Source organism: Octodon degus, unplaced genomic scaffold (assembly GCF_000260255.1).
Source record: "Octodon degus isolate 3935 unplaced genomic scaffold, OctDeg1.0 scaffold00003, whole genome shotgun sequence".
NCBI classification, from domain to species: Eukaryota; Metazoa; Chordata; class Mammalia; order Rodentia; family Octodontidae; genus Octodon; species Octodon degus.
In genome coordinates, this window is record NW_004524579.1 from 19,650,248 (window position 1) to 19,674,443 (window position 24,196).

At 35.2% G+C, this 24,196-nt stretch overlaps 1 protein-coding gene and 1 pseudogene across 1 annotated transcript in view; both read right to left on the reverse strand.

Moving 5' to 3' along the window:
* Positions 1-24,196, reverse strand: part of Rit2 (Ras like without CAAX 2) — a 442,929-nt gene that overhangs the window by 145,211 nt on the left and 273,522 nt on the right. The gene's annotated exons all lie outside the window — the stretch shown is intronic.
* LOC105742160 lies at positions 19,685-22,424 on the reverse strand (annotated as a pseudogene).

Genomic DNA, 24,196 nt, shown 5'->3' on the forward strand with positions numbered 1-24,196 from the left:
TGTCAGACCTCTTAATGGGGCCAGTGAATAATGTCACTGCTGGCATGTGGTGTGCAGTAGTGAGTACGTGAAGGACTAGAATCATCATATGCTCACTACTCGCTATTGTCTTTGTTTCAATATTCAAGTATAGTAGTGCTTTAAAAGTTAAATGAAGAATAAACACAAAGGTCCAACTTTGCCCTGTATGTACGATGACTTCAGTGTGCAAGATGAAGTTTCATGCCTGTAAAAAGTACCTAACCCTGGTGTCTGTTAGACCATGCCTTGTGATGGATTTCAGTTGTATACATGGACAAGCTTAGACTGAAATGCTAGATAATGTGTTGACTTCAGTGTATGACCCTTCTTTGTTAAGCTATGGATTAAAACTGTTTAACTGGCAACCAGAAAAAGGAAACAGTTTGTGAAGTGTTGGTCTGTCTATAGTTATTTGTATAAGTGGGACTCATTGTGATGCCTCTGCATTCTACTGCCTCAACTATTACTTGAAGGTGGCATAATATATAATTTAGCCTGTGATAACAGTAATAGAAATGATACCTTTCTAAAGAAGGGGTTTATCATAATGCTGCTTCTTAAAGGCCTGCATTTCTAGGATTGCAGTTCTTTCTGCTGTGCCATCTGTTGACCACTCCTAGTTACATTGCTTTTCCCTTCTCTTTGGACCATGATAAGTGCTTGAGTTGTGACTTCAGAGCTGGGTAACTTTGAAATTAAAGTGAAGAGACCACATGAAAAGGTAATTTGCATGTGTAATATAAGAAGGTGTTCCATAGGTATGTTACAGGCTTACTTTAACCCATTTGACTTAATGCTCCAAAGTAACTGTAATTTAATGGTAATAGTATAGCAAATTATGATGAATAGCTTTACTTGTATGTTTAAAAAAGTCGTATGTTCACATGCTTATTCTGGGTATCAGAATTTAAGTAATTGTTAAAATGTATGAATGTCTTAATATACTGATTACAAAGCAAAAAAAAAACAACAAAAAAAAACAGATGAACAACCATTTTGTATCTGTATATTCAAAATAGGATAGATATACAGTTACATTATCTTAATTTAATGATTAGAAAGATTTGTTCTAATATTCTCTGTGGACAGGATATCATGTCTGCATCTTGTACAATGAATAACCACTAAGATAACCATATGCAATGTATTAATTATTGAAACTGTCCTACTAATCAGTTTTGAAACTATCTCATTGCTACTTGTTTCTCAATAAAATCATTAAAATAAGTAAAGCTGACTAGGATGATTGCTATCTGATATTGCTGACACAGGGAAAAATGCAGGGGGACAAACAAAAATTAAAACGATGATGACCATAACCTGTGACAATTGATACTGTCTATGCGAACATCTGTTGTGATGATATCCTGTGACTCTGGTCAATATTCCATATGGTAGCACTGGGTGTTTGGTGGTTTTCTTTGTAAACTGTAGTATAGTAAACTCATTTTTAAAGTGACATGCAAGTAGAAAATCAGAATAATTTTGCAAACATAAAAATAATTTTTAATTAAACAAGACACCAAAATAAATGACTTTTGAACCATCTACATGAATTATCTCACATTATGATTTATTTAAATTATTTAAAGCATAAGTATTTATTATTATTTAAAGAATTAGTCTCACAAACTCAGATGCCTCAACAATGCAAAAAATACCAGTAAATCAACTTAATCCATGTATAAAAAAAATATACCACAAATGAGTTTACTTTAGGAATTCAAAGTTGTTTTATTATTCAAAAAACAAAAAAAAGTAATTCATCTTGTGGACACTGTACAGTAGAAAATATACAGTCATTTCAGTCATGCAGAAAAATATTCTTTAGACGTTAGCGTTTATTTATATAGGAACATTTAAACCAATAATAAAAGGGAGTATTTTCAATATCATTAAGAGGTACGTAATGTGACTTTTTTTTTTTCGGAACAGGGGATTGAACTCAGGCCCTTACGCTTGCCAGGGAAGCGCTTACTCTACTGCACCATCTCCCCGGCCCCTAAGAGGTACATAAAAAAGACTCCAGACAACTTGGTTAATGTTTTTTTTTTTTTTCTTTTTTGATGGTTTTTGGTTGGTGGTGTTTTGAGACAAGGGCTTCCTAGAGGCTAGCCTCAAACCCATGCCACTCTTCCTGCTTCAGTCTGCCTAATCCTGGGACCATCGGCATGTAGCACCACACCCGACTGTCGTAGTTAAATTTTAATACTGCAATCTTTCCTTTGAGTCTGGGAAAGTGCCATCTATAGAAACTCATAGCAGTTTTTAACAAATATTTTACATAATCTCAGGCTCTATTTGATATCTTCAACTGGATTATGCTTTTTGCAGGGAGTATTCATTCTGGGATGACATATTGAAGTGTTCTTTAGCAGAATGTAAGTTACATACCTCTCCTCCTCCTTGATTCTCATAATCATAAGATGCTATGGCTATGTCCTGAAAGAGCTTTAAAAATCTATATTAGAGTGTTCCCTTAGAGTAGAACAAATCTGGATTTAACCATAGGTTTGGAATAAAACACATATATGTTTATTTGGGACAAAAAAAAAAAAAAAAAACTTGTCTAAGGTGAACAGTTCAATTAATATCTTCAAAAAATAAGTTTTTATAAAAAGGTATTCTGAGGATTAGTACTTCGATTTATGTCATGGTGTCCTATCTAATTTTCTTCTTTTTAAAATATATTTGCATTAGTACATGTGTGAGACACAGTGCTTACATTCCTATTGTAGTTGCGAAACATACATTACACAATTTAATCCTTTTTCCTCCTCTTTCTTGCCCCATCCTCTCCCTCCTTCCATGTTTTGACCTCCTTCCCATTTTAGAAATTTCTATTTCCCCACTTCCTGTTATCTATTTATTTTTCTCTTTATTAATAATTTGGGTTTCTCATATAAAAAATCCTGCACTATTTAAGCTGGGATGTCTGATTTATTTTACTAATGCTCTTTAGTTTTTCTGATGCCCTAGCACCAAGGAGCTAAGGTGTCTGATTGAAAAGAGAGATTCTATCATCAGATCAATATTTAGATGCTATAAAATTCATTTCAAGTTGATCAAAAAGTAACAAAGTTGCCATTACAAGTTTAAGGATATTTTTCTGATCATAAGAAATTTCTAGAGAGTTTCTTTATGAAATTTTATTTGTATCAAACCTGAGATAGAGAGATGAGAACCCATCTATCATTCATGTTTACAGTCCATGTACTCATAATTTCTAAAATGTAATGCATATGTATTAAGAGGATAAACATATATAAAGAAAATTTAAGTCTTGTGCTTTGTATTTACAGTGCTAGAGAGATAGCTGGGGTTATTTATTACTATGTTCCAGGTCGTTCTTTGGGGAGTAATGTTTATCGAGTGCAGTATAATTTTCAGTGTTTCAAACAAGAAAATATAATACATATATATATTGTCAGAAACAAATCCAGAAATAAAAGCATAAATATTGAATTTAACAGGTAGTTCCTGGACAGTTAACTAATATGATCAAGGTAAAAACACATCATTAGCTAGCTATCTACAAGGGTAATTTTTCTTAGTTTGGTATTACCAGTGACACTATATTATATCACCAGTGTGTTCTTATAATAAAGAACTTATTTGTCATCCAACTTCTTAAAGCGTGGCAGACACACAATCATCAGGTGTCAGTACTTCAGTCATTGCTCTTCTCAGCCAGCTGCTTAGCCTAAGCCCCTTCCCAGGGTGGCCTGCAACCAAAACTAAACAGTGCTGGGACTTGAGGGCCTGGGCATCTGACTCAATCAGGGTAATCAAGAGGCAATTTGAGATCCAGAGCTGTTTTCCAACTGGGATTGGTTGAGACTGTCTTGGACTTGTCAATCAAAGCATCTCAGATTCTCGCTGTGCTCACTTCTGTTTCCTTCTCACTTTCACAAATGTCCAGTGTTGGTCCCAAGAACACACTTTGTCCAGAATTCTGAGGTGCATCTCAGAGTGCTTCCTACAGAGATTACCTTAAAACAAAACCTAGGGCTTCATTGATTGATGGGTTGATGCGTTCTGCTTTCTGGTGCTGGAAATACTTTTTGTTTTCCTGTATTTAGGACAGTGTCTACAGGGGCTACAGGGTCTCACTGTGTAGATCGGACTCAGTGATTCTTCTGTTTTCAGCCTCCCAAGCACTGGGATTACAGGCACACACCACCACTCCCAGTCTCAATGGCCTTCTCAGCTCGCCCTGGGGATGGGGACGACATGGCATGTGGGGGATCAAACTCTGGCCTCTGTACTCTGTCTAAACAGGTGCTTTAGTTCACTGAGCTATCAGGCTGTCCCCTTGATGCTGGAAATTTAACCCTGAATCTTCTACATACTCTTACTTTACTGTGCCCTACCTCTAGCCCAGGCTCTGGCTTTAGAAGAGCTATATCAGGATAGCATAGCAAAGGATAGCATGTATGCCATCTGTCTGATACTTTTCACTTACCGAATAACTCATGCACATACACACAACCAGTTAGTTTTTTGTATCCATGGCTTCCAAGTCTGTGGAGTCAGCCAATAGTGAATGGAAAATGTTCAGAAAATTTGCATCTGTATTAAAATGTACAAATTTGTTTCTTGCATTATTCTGTAAGGTAGTATGCATAACAATTATTTGCATACATTTTATACTGTATTAGACTATAGAAAATGGAAAATGTTTAAAGTATATGGGTTATGTAGGTTAGTTATGTTCTAATAATTTTAATTTCATATAAAAGACCAGTATCCACAGGTTTTAGGAATTGTAGCGGATGTTAGAGCCAATCTCCTGCACACACACAACAGGAGGATTGCTATAGATAGCTCTCTGTGTTTACAAGCTTTAGTAGTGCCACATTCTATATTTATAAGCTGAAATAAGGCCAGTTAAAGACAAGAATTTAGCATGAAATAATAATGTACCAGCACACAGCTCTTATTCTGCACAAACTTTTTACATAGTTGAAGTATTTATTCTCTGCAGTTGTGTTATATTTTAAAAGGTATTATTGTCAGCATTTATTTTATAGATGAGAAATGTGTGACATATATCATGAAGAACCAGCCCAGGTAATAAAGACAGAAAGTACCTGATCTCGGTAAAAACAACTTGTTTGGTTACAGAGTTCTCTTATTTGTTAAGGGAATGCTTATAATTTATATGAAGCATCTTGCAAAGGTTAAGAAATGAAAAAATATTTTCAAAATATTGTACTTAAATGATTCTGAGATTAGTTTTAGAAATTATTAATGGAAAGATTGATGATAAGACTGATTTTTTTGAGTTAATATTGCATCTCTGAGTTTAAGAAAATATTTACTTATTATTATTTTTGTTCATCTGAAATAGGTCTGTAAACATTTTGATCACTGTTTATAGGCCTCCTGTTCCCTTCTATGAAACTAGATAATGGGAAACAGAAATTAACTATTGTTCATTCCATATCTGTGTTTGTCAGTACGTGTAAATATATTTTACAATCAGACTCAGGATTCATATCTCAGTATCCTGATTTACCAGCTTTCAGGGCTTATGTAATCTACAGCATTCTGGTCTCAACTCTTCCATGGCTAAAATGGACTTTTTCTTTTCAGACTAATGATGAAGATCAATGAAGTGATGTAAATTAAGTGTTCAGTTCAGTGTGTGTGAGTAGTAAGAACCCAATACAGTCATTTTTAATGTTCCTACTGGTAATATTGAAGTTCAAAATTAAATATGAGCTGGAGAGAAGAATTCAATAATAAGGAAAATATGTAAAATCTTTTATGAAGAACCCATAAAATTATATGGCCAATTATGTGACATTTTCAACACTATCTGGTAGAAATGTAAGCAGGATAATACTGTGAAGTATCTAATGCAGCTCAGAATGACGGCATGGAAAACCCCAGGGAGGTAGCAAAATGGCCAGGCTCTTACTTAGCTTGTAATGATCCTGCTCAGCTGGACAAGTCACATGACCCTTTGGGGCCTCACTTTTGTCATTCACATAATTAAGACTTCATAAGATATGTTCAAAGTTTCTTTTAAACTAACTATAATACATAATAGGTCTTGTGGTTATCAAATGACTGTGCGAAGTTTTTTTTTCCTTCCATTATTTAACACTCTATAAAGTAGATTTTTTAATTTAGAAAAAACACTCTGTGTGTGTGTGTGTGTGTGTGTGTGTGTGCGCGCGCACGCGCACGCGCAAAAGCAACCATATGAGGTCAATATTAATGAATCCATTTGGGGTCACACAACAATACCCAAGCAAGATATCTGACAATGATAATTCTTGGAATATTCTCAATTTTTACCTCTTTATGTTTAATTTACTATCCAAACAATCAACATCTGGCCAGGAAATTCAAAATGCCACTAGTTTTGAATCATCTTGCCCTAAGGCATGGCTATCATTCAGTTTCACTATTACCCACATTATCTAAATTGCTTGAACATGTTTATGCACAGTTAATGGATTGTATTGTATAGAGTAAGGTTGGTCTAGACATAAATCTAGAGGCAGACCGCATTTGATGATGACTGTGTTAATAGCCTTTACGCATGAATTCCTTTTATACATCAAGTAGGTTCACTGGTAAAGATACTCCTAGAAGATGGATAGATTTCAAAGGTTTGGGGCATGTTATTGATAATGGACTAAAACAGTTACACTTTTCTCTTTACTCAAAATTATAATGTTTATTGGAAGATTTGAAAGTTAATAATATAATGGAAAACATCATGAAAGTAATATATAAAAGACTCAATTTTACCTTGAATTTTTCTTGACGTTTATGGAGATTAATTAAAGTTGTTTCTCTGACAACATGGTTCAAGATCACATCTATTTGTGTGTGTGTGTGTGTGTGCACGTGTGCACACTATCTACAATTCCTTCTTGGTCCAGGAAACTTCCTTAGTTCCTTGATTCACTATCCGATGATCTCATCAAATTTTGAAATCACTTTCATGACAAAATGTTAAGCGTTTCTGTATGTTTTGTCCTCTTACCATTGAATACATCATTTTCCCAACTACTCTATTTCTCAGAGTGAAGGAACCAGATGCTGTATTCTTCATATCCTCCACATTCCCTATGACAATAATGACCAGGCATGAGGTGTTCCTGAGTGAGGAAATGAAGAGATGATTTAATGTGTCATTAAGATAATTGGTAGTGATGATGACAAATGAAAATGTTGCCTAAACTTATAACGTGATTTTCCTGTTTTATTCAGGGTCCCTCAAAAGTCCAACCAGAAGGGCTGGGGATATAGCTCAGTAGAATAAGCACTTGCCTGGCAAGTGCAAGGGCCTGAGTTCAATTTCTGGTTCTGCCTACAAAAAAAAAGTTCAACCAGAATATTGTTAATATTTGGATGTCCCAGATATTTTGAGACAGTTTCTTTTTTCTATCTCTGCAATATATGTGTTTATTTTACATTTGTGGCATGGCTACCATTTAAAATGTCCTTTCGAAAGCAATATCTTGTTAATCTTGAAAATAGCCTTCAGTGTATTCAAAAGTCCTGATTTTGCCTACAGAATCTGACTACTATAGAATAAAACGTTCATATAGTGTGTGTTTTAGAAACAAAACTAACTAAAAACAAAACAACAACAAAAAAGAGGATGCTGTTACAAGTTGTACTCTACAGTACCTAGCATGTCTTATTTCCAGAATTAGCCACAAGGATAGCTTAAAATATGGACAAAGTTGTCTTTAGAGTTATGTTTGCCTCTGTGCTTTTGAAAGACATGTAATTATTTCCCAGCTGGTAATTTTAGTCACACAGATGAGGTTTTCTGGAGCTGACCACAGAGATACGAGTGGTGCGGTACACATGAGGTCCCATCAACCCCTACTAAGTCTTCCTGGCCTTACTCTGTTTCTGGAATCTAGAGTGATGACTCTCATCTTCAGTTAGGAAACCACTCCAAAAGGACCTAAGAGAGCTCTTCTCCATTTCACGACCACTCTCCACCATAAATTTCTGTTCTCTCAATTAAGTCATTATGTCCTGCAGATAGCTACTAAAATACAAAGTGTACCTTAAGACAGCAAAATGGTAGTGGATTATGATATAGTGCCCTCTCATTTATAGCTTCATAGATTTAGATGAATTAATCAAGCTCTTTGCAGCTTTAAAATCAATGAGTACAGTTCTAAAACTTAGGAAGGTCAGTTTTGATAGGAACTGACGATAGTAAGAAAGATGATAATGAATTTAGAATATAGAAGATCACATATAAATGTCTTTCTGAACTAAGATACATGATGAAATATTAATAATACCCTAAATAGTTTGACTGATGTGGCTAAAGAGCAGATTTGAGATTAGGTTCAAATCCTGACACGGTTCTTGATGGGGGGGGGGGTCAAGTTCTGGAATGTTTATTCTTACTTTCAATTTGTTATCTGGACATGATGTTGATAGACAATAAAGTGAAATCTAAATGATACTGCAAGTTCACTATAAACTTTTCTTCTTTCAGCCTTCATTTATGATCACATCTGTATTTTTTGCCTCTACATTTAATGTTTATTTATGCTCTGTATGTCTCTGTAAAACTCAGTGAATTCAATTTTGAGTCAAGAATTCTGCAATAGTCAAAATATGTTTGTGATACTTATGTTCTTTATATACTTAATATTAGCTATTTTACCTTCATTATTAGTAATATAATAATTATCCAGAAATAGGTCCACCTGCTAACCCTTTGGGGATATTTAGAGTGTCTGCGGGATGGTGTTAATTCAGATTTCTTTGTTACACATCATTGTGAACATTTACAAATCAAAATTATCATAAACTAATCAAGCTAAAACATACATTCAAATTTGTCTTAGTCTAGAAAGTGAATTATTTCTAAGATCAGTTCATGATATCTTCCTTCCCTATATTTTTACTATTTTTCCATGAGTATTTTTTTAACTTTTTCATGATGAATGCACAAAACCTAAAGTAAGATAAACAAAACAAACAAATGAACAAAAAACTAGTCTTTGCTTAAATTTTAAGCTATTTGTTGCACTCCAGGTTTACAGGGAATAAATTTAATGCAGTACATATCACTCATAGTATTATTTTATGATATTAAACCAAAATGTCAAATGTAGGTGAATACACCTCTGGTCTACATGTTAGAGACCCAAAGTATCTGCCTGTAGACATGGGTCCCAACACATTGTCTCCACAAGTCTGGCCCACAAGAATGTCTCATGTTAGTCTGTATCAATGATTTGCACTAGAAAAGCTCAAAGGTCAGTGTTGGAGGATAAAATATTTGTGGCAGTGTGACTGAGGATCTGTGCCAGCAGGCTGAGGGATCTGCATTGGAGCCAGGAAAGAATACTCAAGGTAAGGGCCACAGCATCCCTGAAAAGAACCACAAGCATCCTCAGCAACAGTGAGGACCCGAGCTCCTTTGATGATAAGAGCTGAGTTCATATCTGGAAACCCAGTGTAACAAGCTTCCCAAGAGAATCAACAGCACACCATCATCTTCCACTCCAGTTTTCCTTTCAGGCTGTTGGCAATAATCCTCAGGTGGGCGATTCACACTCACCACCACGATGACTGAGTTTGGCTGGGTGTTACAAGTTGGTCACTAGTTAATCCACTACACTATTATTGCAATTTAGTTTCTGTTTCTGCCTCAGGACTTCTGGGAATCTGAAAGCAATCTTTCAGAGACCCATATCCCTGTTAATTATATTCCTGTGCACATGTTCAAATATTTTAATAGGGGATTTCTACTGAATTTTTCTATTTTTTTATTTTTATTTTTTTTTATTTAGAATTTTTTTTTTACATTTATTTATTGTGTGTGTGTGTGTGTGTGTGTGTGTGTGTGTGGCCAACTCAGCCCACCAGGGGGCGCGGCTGGCTGGCATGTGGTGCTGGGGGATCGAACCGCGGTCCCTGTGCTTTGCTAAGCTTAGTTTATTCCAAGTAGGTGCTTTAGACCACTGAGCCATCTCTCCAGCCCCTCTATTTTTTTTTAAATTTTAAATATTTGTTACAGGGTCTCACTACACAGCTCAGTCTTGTAGTGGTTCTCCTGCCAGTGCTGGGATTACAGACATGCACCACCACCCAGGTTTTGGTGGCCTGTCGCTAAGGGACCAGCACCACATGCAGTACCAGGGATCAAACTGGGTCCTTGCACTTGCCAGGCAGGTGCTTTGACCACTGAGCTATCTGCCCAGCATTCTAATCTTTTGAATTTATGTAAAACTTCAACTCATTAGTTCTCTCAACAAACCATCAATTCTCCCCACATATCTGACCTAGGTTTTAAAAATTGGCTTGCAGTAAATACTTAGAAAGAAATAGTAGATTTATAATACAAACAAGTAATTAATTTTATATGAAAGAAATATATTTCAATTTCAAATTTAATTAAACATTAACCCTAATTCTATTTGAACAAGATTCAAAGGTAACACCCTTTTCCTTCTATCATCTAAGTTTTGTTTCATAAACATTTGCTCAAATTTTAAAATTAGGTTATGTACCATATGAGGGCAAAGCCATATCTAGTAGGATTTTACTTTCCCAATCTAGTACAGCATGCTTGTGCTACATGCAATTTGATTGTTTTCTAATTCAATAAAGATCCTTTATTGACAAGGGCCCATATATTCCTATTATGTCTTTTACTTTTTAGCTTAGGATCCTTAATGAATAAGCATAGCTGTTTACTGGCAAGTACGGGATCTGGCGGGACTGTGGAGGTAGACAAGTCAGAAGCCTAATTTTACCACACCTTCTATGTCAGCACACAGTGGGAGAGAGCATTTCTGTGTGGGGATATTTTTCTGAGGTGTATATGATTTTTTACATTTCAGTAGCAAATTTTCTCTTTTTTCTGAGTTCAAAATCTCATTAGAGTATATTTACATATTAGATTTATCTTTGTTCATATTTTTTCTCATTTTACAACTTTTGTTTTTGTGACTTCATGTCTGCAGGATACAATAACATTCATTATGAGGGGTTGTTACAAAGACATAACACACCTATTTTTTTAATGCCTCTGTTTCCTCTCCTTTCCCATCTCTTCAGCTTCTGTTCCTCTTTCTATTTGCAAAACATTTAGTGGAAAACATGAAATCAAACTGGAGTTAGTGAATAAAAGAAATGCAATTTTCTTTCCTAAATTGCTATAATTATTTCTAATTTCGTATTTTCTGTCTGGCATAAAATTAAACAATAGTAAGACTAAAAAACCCCTAGATTATTGGCTCCAAGAAATATTTGATCCTGATAATAAAATTGTAGCTTAAATAAAATTGCTTCATACAAAGGCTAAATTCTTGCTAATCAAAATTGAAATGAAGAGCTGCTTGCTATATCAGTCAACACAATACTCATGTGTCATAAATTCTGAATAATTTCATCCCTTTATAACCTCTTTGGAAGTTGCAGTTTAAAAATCCCACAGCCCATGGGCCAAATTCTGTGACTACTTTCCTCCGGCTTCCATCATTGAGACAACATCAAAGCAGCATTGTCTCTTCCCACAGTTGATATGAATAATTTAAGTTGACCTTGTTAGCAGACCTCATGGTGAAATTTCGGCAGAGTTAACCATTAGCAACCCAGGCAGGGAATCAGTCATCAGAACCATGTGGTATTAAGGAGTTTCATTTCTGAAAATGAGGGAAACGTATTCCACGGTGAAGATACATTTTCACGAAATTTTATTGTGTGACATTTTGAAATAGGTTTTGCATTTGTTAGATAACGAAGTGTGGTAGTAAGTTGCATTTGAGGTTAGATTATTTTATAAAAATTTTGTTCATCAGAGACATACTCTCTCCTCTTATAATAGTTTCATTTAACATTATCATTTTGAAATTTATGTAGAGATGAAGAGGTAAGTTTTTATTCCAGAAGTGCCTGGAAAGGGTAGAACAGTCATTCAGGATATACAATTATAGGAGAGGTTAACCATCTTCTGCTCACTGCTATAATTCACTAAATGTATCACACAATAAAATTCTGTGATAACTCACTTTTCCTGACAAAACCTGTAATGAGATCAGAAAATGGAATAAATTCATCTATTCACTTGACCCAGTGTGCAAGTAGAAAGGGAGAAATGCCACAAAATTACACCTTCTAAAAGTTCACCATTCAGCTATAATTTCAAGAATTTCCTTAGATCATTTACCTATATGTACATATTTTATAAATGTTAACCTCTCTCCATCTTAAAAAGTACACAAAATGTGGTTGGGATTACAGATAAGAGTTACAGACTTTAACCTAGAAAACTCATATTGGATCTTATATGTTCTGTTGTTCATAATAGAAAAGTTTAATGGTTTTCTAGCTTGCTTCATATTTATTTATTATGTCAAAGGCTTTAAAAGAATGATTTGCAAATATTTGATTAATATTGAACTAAGCAAAACTAATTAAAACAATAAATAACTATTCTATTATTTAATAATAATTAAATATTATGTTAATATAATTATTGAAATTTAACTAAGCACTTGGAAGAGCCAGTATATCTTTTCTGTCTTGATTGGGGGTAACATCAGGAGGAACAGTGGATAAAAGTCAACACATTACTTTAATTAGATTCTATGATATAATATGGATTTAACTCCTCAGGATTTGTGCTAAGATTTAAAATTGAAAGCAAGCCACCTAAATATGTTCACTTTCTTATTTGTTTTGATATTCTCATCTCATTAAATTTCTATGTGAATTTTAGGATTTTTTTTGTATATTTTTGTCTAAAAGAGAGCTAGAATGTTCACAACAGCTATGTTGAATGTTTATATATCAGTTTAGACATTGCTGTCATCTTAACATATTAATTCACCAGACCCAAGAACAGGGATCACTTTACATTTATTTTGGTCTTCTTTAGTTTCTGTGTACAATAATTGGCAATTTCCAGCATACTGATATTGCACTTCTTTCTTTAAATTTATCCCAAGTGCTTACTCTTTTGATTGTGATATAAATGAAATTACTTTCTTCATGTCATTTTCAGATTGTTCTATAGTAATATATAGAAGTACAATTGATTTTGCATATTGAACTTGTATTCTACAACACTACTGAACTTGATTATTAACTTTAATGAGCTTGTTTTTAATTAATTTCTTAGAATGATCTGCATTTAGTAACTTGTTAGCTGAGAAAAGAGATGTTTTTACTTTTCTTTCTTTTTAAAAAATTTAATGTATTCGGTACAGGGTCTCACTATGCAGGTCGGACTCATAGTGACCCTCCTGTTTCAGCATCCCCAGCGCATAAGCGTGCTCTACCACACTCGGTTTTGGTGGTTTGGTGTTCCCAGGTGTGGGGCCAGCACAGTATGAAGTACCTAGGCTCCAACCAGGTCCCTGAGCTACCAGGCAGGCGCTTAGACCACTGAGCTATCTCCTCAGACCCTTTGCTTCCTTCCTAAATAGGATGATTTCTTTCAACCTAACTTGCCTAGATCCTCAAGCTAAGTATTCTACAGAAGCAGAAAGAAAAGATAGCTTTGACTTTTCTTAATCTTAGGAGCAAAGCGTTCAGTCTTTAACCTTTAAATATGTTAACTGTGGATTTTATAAATGTTTTTCATCCATCTTGTAGAGAAGTACTTTGCTATGCCTAATATATTCAGTGTTTCTATTACAGCATGGTATTGCACTGGGTTACATGCTTTTTGTTTACTGCTATGTTTTTGCTTTTTATTCTAATGTGTTGCATTACACTGCTTTGTTTTTACATCAAATTGAACTAGGACTCAAACTGTACGTGGGAATAGTCAATAAACCAGTTATATGTCATTAATTTGCCTTAATAATCCCTTGCTAAGGATTTTTGGTCTGCACTCATAAAGGATATTGTTGTGTGCTTTTTCGATTCGAGTAGCACTTTGTATAGTTTTGTTATCAGAGAACTAAATAATAATCTGAGAACTGATTTCTCTTATTCACCTTTTTAAAAAAATGTGTAAAGTTTTGGTATTCATTTCTAGTTAATCTTTTGGTAAAATTTACTGTTAAAATCATATATGTGATTTTTTCTAATTGTTTTATTGCTATTGTTATTACTATTATTGATCAGTATATATTTGAGCTACATAATGAATGTTTTCACCCTGGAGTGCTGGTCCCTGTGCACATCACATCTCCATCATGCTTTCTTTCCTTTGTCCTCACTGTGTGTCCCTCTTAGAAAGTCTTAACTAACTTACATGCTTTACCCTACATGGTCAAGCTGAGTGGCCTATTTCTTGTGGAGTTAGTAGTTTATATCATTCCTGAAATTGGTCATGATCTGTAGGCTGATTAAAATTGACCACAATGTTACATTATAAACCTTTTTCCCATAAATTCACTATCATTGCCTTTTCTCTCCTCATCATGTTGAGTAAGTCTTTGCATTAGGGCTGCAATCATCAGTAGGCTAATCCTTTGGAACCCAATTTTTTGGTTTACTGCTTTTTTATTGATATTTTACTTTATTCCAGCAACAATCTTTATTTTTTTATTTTAGTTTAGCTTATTTTTAATTTGCTACTCTCTTAAATTTCATGGTTCAATTATAGATTTAAATTTTTTAACGTATTCATATTGTATATATCTGAATATTCACTATTTTAGTACCTATCACTCATTTTGATAGACTAGTCTTCACCTTATTTTCAAAGTATTTCTGCTTTGTGATATTTTTTGTCTTAGTTATCAAGAATTATGTATTTCAATTCCATGTTTGTGAATTTTCCAAGTTTCCTTTCTTACTGATTCTCAGCTTAATTACATTGTACTCACAGATGATGTGTTTTATTATTTTAATCATTTTAAGTTTATTAAATTGATATTATGAACTTATGTCACTATATTTATGTGTCTCTAGAAATAAATTTCTCTTTGAGCCTATGCCACATGACATTAGTATCCCCAGTCCAGGTCTCCTTAGTTTAATATTTGCACAATAAATTCTTGTCCCTCTTTCATTTTCATTCATTTGGGCCTTTAAAATTAAATTATTGATTCAACTACAGATCATATGCTTAAGTGAAGTAAATCAGACCCGCATGTGCAGAGTTCATATTGTCTCCTTAGTGGGAGAACCTGAAAGAAAAAAGAATGGAATCTGAAGGGTACAGCAGAATCTGGGAAAAGGGAATGAGCTTACTCAAAAAGAAAGTTGAGTAAGTTGAGTTACTGAGTTGTGGAGAAGGATCAGAGAGGGAGTTGGGGAAAAAGGTTTATCTATGTACATAAGCAGGGTGGTTTGGACAATTGTACTGTGCATTTCTGCTGGTTTATGAAACAGAACATATAATGTTTAAATTGTTTTGTCTCCTTTTTTCAATTGCTGGTACTTTTTCTCTTCTTAATTTCTTATATATTTCTTTCTTTTTCCAATTTTACATGCATATATCTGGTAATATAAGTAACTGGTTGGAAAATAATGCTATGTATTGCAACAAATACTGTGAAATTCATATTACTTTGTTAAGTGAAATTCCGTATCACTTCTAATTTTTTCTGTTTTAATTTTATTTTGTACTCTCTTTAAAAAATAAAAAAATAAAAATTCAATTCTTTTTTATTTTTGATCCTCTTTTGTGACTTATCTATTTTGTGTTAGAATTTGTTTTACGCTTATCATTTTCTTCTGATACTGGAAATGGAGTTCAGAGTGCTGAATGTACTGGAAATACAGATAGTTTTGGATTATCTGTTATTTGTTAAATTATATCACTTTAAATCCTTCTCTCAATAGTTGTCATGGCGTTTACCATTAAGCTACTGTTTCAATTTGTAATAATTTCACTTGAATAGATATTTGATTTCGATAATACTGAAATCTTTTTTCAGTGCCTATTCGATGCCTATTCAACTCTATTTCTCCCATTCTTTAATCCTATTACTATCACAAACTGCATTGTTATAAATTTATACCTATCTGTTTATTATATGATGCAGTCATGATATAAATCAATAAGAGAAAAGGGATTTAAAAACAAAGCATTATGGTTTTGTTTATACTTTATATTGTTGCCAATGTTGTTTGCCTCATATCAATTTGAGTTATTGTCTAGTATCTGAGGGACTAGCTTTCTTGTAAACCGATGCTGGCAATAAATGTATCATTTTTTGTTTATGTGAGAGTGTCTCAAGTGTTTGTCTTTGAAGTAGAGTTTTGAGCACTGATCATTCGCTTGTCAGTTTTGCTTGTTTACTTTGGTTTAGTACTTTGAATATTCATGTATGGCCTTCTAGCATCTGATAATTCATCAGCTGCTAATCGTATAGAGGATCTCATCATGATTTACTTGATTTGATGTTTCCGATAATTTTTCACTGTTTGGTTTCTAGTAGTTTGTGATATATAAATACATAGATCTTTTTGAATTTATCTTACTTGGATTTAACTGAAATGTTCAGTCCATCTTAAACTTTTCATTACATTTATAAATATTTTAGCCACTATGCCTGCAAATAATCTTTCTACTAACCCGTTCTGCTACTAACAGCAAGTCTATATTGGTTTGCTTCTCAATGTTTCATTTATCTCTGGGGCTATGTTTATTTACTTTTTCTCTCTATAATTTCAAATCATTGTACTTGACATTCTAGTTCACCAACTCTTTTCTGTCTTTTGAGTTTTTTAGTATCAGTATTAATTTTTGCTATTATACTTTCATCTGTAGAGTTTATTCTTTCTGTGGATTTCTTTTATTAATATTTTATTTGTTATAACATTCTCTTAACATATCAGTTCTTTATACATGAATTTCTTTCATGCTTTGAAATATTTCAAATACCTGATTTTAAAGCATTTGAGGGCCTGGGAGAGAGCTCAGTAGAATAAGTGCTTGCCTGGCAAGCTCAAGATCTTGAGTTCAATCACCAGTACCACAAAAAAAAAAAAAAAAAAAAAAGCATTTGACTAGCAAATTGAACATCTGGCCTTCCTCTGGGACAGTTTACCTGGTTTGTTTTCCTTATGTACCTTGAGAAACTTTCCTATCTTTTTGCATAGGGCTCTTTTTTATTGTTAACAATCGGACATTTAAAATTATATAATTAAGAAAATCAGAAACTACCTTTTAAGTAGTCTCAATCTGCCTGAAAATACTTTCTGTGCTAATCCTACAAAGTCTGCATCCTTTGCTACATATATGGCATCTAAAAATCCATGTTCATTTATGTTGAGCTGATCTTTCTTTAAATGTCTTGAATGGACAGAAATTTCCTTGCATACTTTTGGTCAGTTATTGTCTTCACCTTTGCTGTGGTGCTCTGAGAGTTGTTTTGTGTGCCTTGACAGTTTACAACTATGTTTTAGCATTTACTTTCTGTTTACACATAACTTCAATATCAGCCATATTTAGGTGTTAGGACCTACTATGTTCTATTTCTACATTTCCTTGAATATGCTAGAATTTCCTGAGCTCTGAGAAACACCAATTTCCAACATTTCCATTAACTATTCTGAAAACACAATTACTTTATTGATTCATTAATTAATTTTTTAATCTAGCTTCTTATTTTTCCAATCTGGTCTTATCACTTCAGGTGACTGAACAGCTAGACAAGTGATATTGGTTATTTTTGCCAAATGTCCCAAGGCACATCTTTTCCAAGCAAGTCCAAGTGAGAACAAATAAGGACAACCTCCTTATTTTGAAGTTTTCAACAAGTGCTTGAGAAGTTCTGCATGTCTTTGAAGCTTAGCTTTCTTGGGAGCTCCAAAACTTTAAAACTTATGGCACTAAGAAGATTCAAATGAGCTGTTCCCTGCCAGGGTGACTGTTGGCCTCCAGGTTTCGGATACTACATTTTCACAGCTGCTGCTTTTCACTGTTAGCTTGGAAATGCGAAGAGAGCATGTACCAACCAGGTAAGTTGAAATGCTTGAGGATCCTACTGAAATTCAGATGTTCTTCACTAAAAAGAACTCATCGATTCATTTCAATCATTTGGCTAGTTTTATGAGCTTTGAACAGGATGATTTTGAAATTTGTTTCAGTACCTTTGTTATATTTTAGAGTAAAGGATTTTTGCGGGTTCACAAATCTACAAGCAAATTTTGTCCCACCAGAATTTGATTAAGACTTTGTGTCATATGAGTTGTTATTCCTTTAATAAGTTTACTTTGTGACTTTGAACAAAGCCCTGGGTGTTGTACATGGTCTTTTCTCCCAGTTTTGGTTTTTGTTACAGTTACAGTCAACAGCAATCTGAATGTATTAAATGAAAAGTTCATAAAATAAACAATTTATAAGTTTTGAATTAAAATAATTTTAACAAATATCTTGTCATTGCTTTTGATGTCTAGTTGGACAGACTTTATGGAGAAAAAAAGCACAGATAAATGGCCAGTATGTTGTGCTACCTGTTCTGAAATACAGAAATAGAAGTTTCTACCTTCTATGTGCTCCTCTGCAGCTTAGAGAGGTCTTTGTCAATATTCCTTGTTTTTATGTATTTTTTACACCAGCAAGGAAGCTGTAGACAGAGTTTGAGAGAAAGGAGGTGAATTGGAGTGAAAAACTAAACCCATTCTGTACAGCCAATTTCATATATTTCAAGAAAAAAGATCTGTGCAAATTGCACTTTGTGTAGCAAAATTCTATTTCTTTATTTTAATTATGTACCACTGAAAATTATTCTTTATTTAGGAGTATATGTAATATCTTCATATGTTAAGATATCCTACAGAATAATCCACTTCTAGAGCTTGAAAAAGTAAGTGTACCAAACAGTCTTTCTGTCTTCTATTTTCATGATTTTATCCACTAATTTTCCATTCTCTTTTACTAGTTCCATGCCAAAAAAGGAGAGAGAAAAGTGTAGTTTTTGAACAGCAGTAATTTTAGTTTTGTCATTGCCAGTATAATCTTTTTTAGCATGATTGGAATACATTCTGACATCTGCACTTTTCTACTATCATAATCCTAATCTCAACATCTACTTAGAAAATAATATCTAAAAGTGATAAGAGAAAATTAGGCATATTGAAAAACAATAGAAAAGCATATTACTCTTTCTTTTCCTTTTCTCTTAAAAATATCATTATATACACCTGTAATGTGACTAAAAAGAGACAAATAGATGCTGTGACATTGATAACAGCATCTTATTACTATAACTAACACTTAACCACAGCTTCATTCATTAAAATTCATAAATCAATTTTTAGGGTTCACTATTTTGAAACTTTATTAATGAACTAACAATACCAAGTCAATTTTCATGGGTCAATCAAAATCTGGTGTGCTTATTATAGTTTTATCTATTTAAACATTTTCTAATTATTGCCGTTCATTGTATTCTGTTTAACATACCTACGAAGATACCAGTTTTCAATTCCCGTGCTTTCTGTTTTACTCTATTCTTTCTTTTCCCTTAGTTTTGAGGAGAGGTTTTTTTTTTTTTTTAATCTGGAAGTTTTAATATATTTATTTGAAAACCAAGGTCTGTGAAAGAGCACACCAAATGGTCATGTGTTTTCTCTTCACTCAGAGACTTGGAGACGAGTTCTTGAGGTGAGCGCACAGTGAGGCCACATGCATAGGGGAGCTGGTCCTGCTGGTCCTGCGAGGGCTCCCGCTGCGTGCTCTCCACAGCTGGCCGCACTCTTCACGGCTGGCCGGGCTTTGAGTGGCCAGAGCCCATCTGGTGCCTTAGTCATCGATATACTCAAAGGGCTCTGGGGGCTCTGGCTCTTGCTCTTCTTCCTGGATTTTGGGGCCTTGTGCTGCCACAGGTTCTACCAGCTCCTCAATGTCTTCGCTGGTGTCCTTCAGAATAATGATCCCTCAGATGGACTGTGGCTTGAAAGGTTGGTATCTACAGGTCTCTGGCATGGTAAGGACATTCAGCTGGGCAGGCATAACTCGGGCTGGGTTATTTAACAGCTGGAAATTTGGCTCAGGTTCCTTATTCTTCTTTTTTCTCTGCTTTGTCCACTTTCATTTTCTCTTCTTCCTTTTCTTCTTTTTCTTTCTGTCTTTTTTTTTTTTTTTTTTTTTTTTTGGCTTTGGCAGTAATAGACAACACAGCAGTAGAAACCTTTTCCTTTTCTTTTTCTTTTGGTACTTATAGAGGTGCAGGATACGCAAGTGTGGATGGTTTACAGTTTGATTTATACTGCACCTTCAGCATCTTTAAATCCTTGTTCAGGCCAATGACACAGATAGGGGTATAAACCAATGACAGAAAGTGTGAGAGAGGAAACCAGAACCAGAACTGGGTAAAGACAAAGGCGCCAACCACAGAAGGCATATGTGTGTGCCTGGTTCTGGACTATAAGGAGATTGTAACATTATGGCCACCTGAATCTAGTATGCCCTGGGCCAGAATAGCGCCAAACTTGGCCATGACATCATCATGCTTATCATTGATAACTTTGGAATATAGCTGTCGGAACTGATTCACCTTTGAACATGTGATCTCAGTCTGCTGGATCATGGTGAGCACGGAGGCTATGAGAGTCCCTTGCCTCACGTAGTTCACAGGGTCATTTGTCATTGGTTCTAGCAAATTAATCGCTTCTTTGTTTCCTGTACCAGCACAGCAGATGCCTAGGGCCATTGCGGCTCCGTAGCACACATGGGGGCTGTAACTCTCAGACAACAGAGAGACCACAGTGGGATACTGCTCAGGGATCCTGAATAGAATGAAGCCAAGTGATTCGACTGCTGCCCTCTTAACATCATCATTAACATCGCTGACAGCAACATGTAGCAGGCGTTGAATAGCTTTGTTTTTACCAGAGCCACAATATGCCATGGCCACTGTATGCATTCCAGACTTTTGAAGAATTGGGTCCTTATCCCAACAGAGACACTCAGTAAGTGCATCAGCCTCTTCCATCCTCCCATACATCACTAAGGAAATGCCGACGGTGAGACCACACAGGATCTTCTCATTCTGGGTTTCCTGGGCATAGCCAACCATGTCCTAGATAGCCTGGGCATTTTTAGAGCCCAACATAATCAAACCTAGGGCCAGGCCAGATGCTTCTCCTGTCACAGCATCATCCTGGTAAAGGTTGGTTTTTAGCAAATCATAAACATCCTGGCGTGCAGTTCCCATGGTAGCCAAACCAAGGCCCAGGCTGCCTCCATGCCAAACGATATCATTGCTGGCATTCTTGAGCTGATTCAGCAGGTAATCGATTATGTTGCCACCATGATTGGCATGGGTGAGCCCTAGTGCATAGAGCCCCCCGCCTTCTTGGTAGGCTGACCCTGGAGACGTGTCTTTGGGAAGGTAGATTGCAATTAACTGCAATACTTCCTTCTCGTGACCCTTATGAATCACACCCAAACTGGCTGTAGCAGTAAATTTAGCCCAGTTAGTGGCTCTGGCCAACCATTCCAAGTTATCTCTAAGAAACTGGTCACTTGTAGTTCCACAGTACATGAAAGAGTTTGGTATGACAGTTGCTGTGTGGCATACTGAATTCCATACCGCATCCGCATCTGGTGTCTTTCCAGTGAGTGTATGGCCTGTCTTGTCTTCTGTCTCCATCATCTCACTGTCTTTCTCAGAACCTGGAACAGTGCCTGTGTTGGTGGAGCCAGGCACAGAGGCAATGGGGGTGCCCACAGTTCCAAGATTCTGGATCACAGAGGACAGAAACTGCTGGCTGGTACTTTCATACAAATCAAAGCAGATCTGATAGGCCATGAGGAGGTTGTCTTCCTTCACCAGTTTTTCTAAGATGTCACTCACAGCTTGAGGATCATCTAAGAATATTAAGCACTGACAAACATTGATGAAATCAGGTTTCTCCAAGTTCATGTAGATTTTAACTAGGACTCTCAGTACTTTATTCTGGAACTGTTTATTCTGCATTAAAGACATCCAGAGCTTGAGGCTATAAGCTAGCATTCCCGGGAAATCATTTGAGTCTAGTATGGTCTTCTCAAAGACATCTAGTCTTCTTGTCTCCACAGTGATGCCGATAGCCTGCTTATACTTGCGATCATCTAGACATCGTTGGAACATTTTATTCAGAATGCCTTCCAATCTCTAGTCCATTGGCTTTTTATCTCATTCAGGCAAATCTGCATTTTCCACACACTGCTTGGTATAGTGATCAATGCATTTTGCTGTAATAGTCTCCACATACTCAGAATTGTCATTGACATTGAAGAGATCACCTGCTCCAAATGCATAATTCAGAGACTCCTCAAAAGCTCCCAGGTGATAAAATACTTTAGATGCCACTAAGGCTGCAAACTGCCGACTCCAGAAACCTTCATCTTCATACAAAACTTCTATTTTGTCTACAGACTCAGAAATTTCTGCCCAGAAGTCATTGACAACTGCATTCAATCTATGTAGTGCGAATTCCTTAAACTGTGGTTCTTCTTCATCCAGAAGAGAAATAATTCCAGCGGCTGAGGTGATCATGACTGCGCCCCTCACTCACCAGTCCATTCGCTCGCCGACCCGGCTGCACCGCTTATCTGTCAGCCCAGGCCCCACTAGCTCTGTTGCGCCGCCTCATTTCCCAGGAGTGCTGCTCAGTCAGTCGAGGAGAGGTATTTTTCAACCCAAGTATAAGATATTTCATTAAATGAGTTGAAAAAAATAATCAATCTAGGTAAGTGTAGACTGATGTTTACAGATTATAATCATTCAGGTAGGAGTTATAGAATTTACTGCACTGTGCCAGTGACATCGACTCTCTATTGTACCTGAAAATGTTCTGAGAACTGCACTTACTTTGGTACAGTCTTCCTTCTATTGACCTTTAAGCTTCATAGTATGAATGTGTGTGTGTGTGTGTGTGTGTGTGTGTGTGTGTGTGTGTGTGTGTTTACTTCACACTTACTATTCGAAGTCCACTTCGAAAGCAACTTAATTTGATTTGGACATATTGAGAGAAGCATCTGCCTGTGTACATACTTTGTAGTCCTTATGAGTCCTGGATGAAAATGCAAAAATCTTAAGGCCCAGACTAACTACAGTTCACCAGACTATGCATGAGGATACCAGTATCCTTTTAAAAACCAAGATATCTTTTATAGTTTGTTGGACAAAAGGAAATTTCTGAGGTGATAATTTCAATCTACTGCAATTTTTGGCACGTCTCATGCCAGTGCAGTATACCTCACTTATGTAAGAGTGTATAATGCATTTAAACCAAGGCTGCCTGTATCAGTTACCGGGTAGAAGGAATTCAAGTTTTCTTTCACTGAAACTTGAGAAAATTTGGGGACCCTTCATCTAAATTACTGTAATTTACCACTCCTCTGGCTTTTGTCATTAAATATGCTAATATTTAACCATCTCGGAATCTCTTTTTCTATGTTTACACAAACTAGTGAAAACTATCAAATAACAAAGAATTTTGTAGATCAATTCCAGAACAGTAAAGCATGTGTCTTCCAAGTTAAATTTGGAAGCCAAATATGGAACTTCCTGGAAATGTGTTCATCATATTTCTATGATAAGATAATTCTTAGGCTGCTCAATGGAACCTTCCCCACCATTTCCTTGGTAGGGTTTCATTACTGCTAGGTTAGTTTTTAATCTCGCTGTGGAAAATTTTAATACAAGTAAGGAACACTTAAATCCTAATCTCACATCACTTTACAGAAAATTTTATCTAATGCTTTTTTTTTTTTGTAATACTGGGGATCAAACTCAGAGCTTTGTACTTGCCAGGCAGCTGCTTATGCCTCTGAACTATATCCCTGGCCTGCTAATCCTTTCAAATGATCACCATAATGCATATTTGAAGAAAAATAAATTTACACAAATTAGAGATAACAGAATATATAACTGATATCTATGAATTCATTGATTAAGACAAAAGAATTGAAGTAGTTACTGGGTTGATAAAAAGAAAATACACTGACAAATCAAAAAAAAAATCTTTTAGGGAACTAGAAACTCCATTCACAAATTGCATAAAACAGTTTAAAGAAATGGTGAAATGCCATATGAAGGTGACACTGTTAAAAAGAATCAATGAGTCTTTTCAATAAATCCCTGACCCAGAACAAACTACATAATAGCTTCCTATCAATCATTAATGCCTTTCTGGCTGTTTCACTCTTACCTGAAAAGCCTAAATCATCAACGAATTAGTTGAATTTGATAGCAGCAGCAGATTTTTTTTTTTAATTTTCACTTTTATCTTTTTCTATATTATGAACCTAAACAATTAACTTTTT